The sequence below is a fragment of the Nothoprocta perdicaria genome, unplaced genomic scaffold (genome assembly GCF_003342845.1).
Source record: "Nothoprocta perdicaria isolate Ctin4 unplaced genomic scaffold, notPer1 scaffold_224, whole genome shotgun sequence".
NCBI classification, from domain to species: domain Eukaryota; kingdom Metazoa; phylum Chordata; class Aves; order Tinamiformes; family Tinamidae; genus Nothoprocta; species Nothoprocta perdicaria.
The window spans coordinates 791,682-793,209 of record NW_020455437.1 but is presented as its reverse complement, the minus strand read 5'-3'; positions in this window follow the sequence as shown (position 1 = coordinate 793,209).

The following is a 1,528-nucleotide window of genomic DNA, read 5'->3' as shown; positions in this document are numbered from 1 at the left end:
TTTTTTTTTTTTTTTTTTTTTTTCTTCTCCATTTCTGCCTTTACACCCCCACAAACGAAAACTTATCCCAAAGCTCGTTCCCAGAGCCGAGAAGCTGCAGCAAGGAGCGGAGCGCGGGCACCAGCTCTTGGGGAGGTCTTTCCCCATCGCTCAGGGTTAGGAGCAAAAATGCATCTCCTCCCTCCGCTTGCTTCTTACCCAGGAAACATGGAAATAAGCTAGGAAGCGGCCTTATTTWACTTACTTGTTTATTTATTTATTTATTTGGAATTTCTGCGCCCTGCTGGAATTAGGAGACACGGGAATGCCGAATGTCTCCGTAGCCCGATGTGGCATGCAGGGAGTTACCTCCCCGCTTACTATATGGGCACGAGTATGTGCAGCCTTAAATCTCTGAAAAGGCGGAGAGAATGAAAAAAAATAAGAAAAAAAATCAATTTAAAGGGGGGGAGAAGCAAAAGACTCACTTTTTTATTATATTTTTTTCCCTCATTTTTTTCCTCGTCTCCAATCTGCGCTCAAGTCTATAAAACCAGTTGTGTGGCCCTAACCTCTGTGGCCTTATATCTCCCATGCTGCCGGGCCGGTTCGGGGCAGTCTATCTTTGCACAATATACAGTAGACTTCACAAAACGGGCACAATGGGGGAGGCTGGGAGGTGAGCATGTTAGAGGCGTGCATATTCAAGAGCCAAGGGCTGGGAGCGGGGGGAGGAAAAAAAGGAGAGACAGTTTGGGGGGAGATGAGCCCCCTCCTTTGGCCTTCTCTCCCTTCTCTCTCTCTCTTTCTCCCCCTACTCCTCCCAGCCTTCTTTTTTAGGGCTATTCAATGCATTTATCAGCAGCAGTGCATCGCGGAGTCAGGGAGCAGCGTCCTTTGCGTTTTGTCGCGGCTGTCACTTGCGCTCATTGTTAGACATGTTCTACATGTTGTATCCCATATGGCCAGCTGGGCTGGGAGACCCCCTGACAAAACCCAAATTGTGCCCAGCTTTCAAAACCAGTATTGTTGTCTGTGAAAGGAAGACGAATTAAAAATTCGTGCTATATCTATTCTGGAAAAAAAAAAAAAAAAAAAAAAAAAGTGTCCACTCTCTTTCTCTCCCTCTTTCTCTCCCTCTCTCTCGCCCTCTCTCTTTGAAGGCTAACAGAGGCCCTGCTTTTCTCCAAGTTCCCGCTGACAAGTTTTTCTCATTTCACAGGAAATTAGCTTCTCCCTCTCTTTCTTCCCCCTACTTCCTACAGCAGAAAAAAAAACCCAAGCGCATCTCCCCACTGCTAACAAAATAAAAATAAAATAAAATAAATCAGAAGCCCGTTTCTGTACCGCCGGGGTCGCCAGTGCAGTTCCGCTGCGCTCGACACCCTGAGCTGTTTGTGCGGCTCCGGGCACGGAGAACAAGGATGCATTCACTCCGCCTGTAATGTTATGCAGGGCTTTAAAAAAAAAAAACTTTTTTTTTTTTTTTTTCTAGCACACATAACTCAGCGGACTGATGAATTTCTATTCTTTCCTTTCCTTCTTTTTT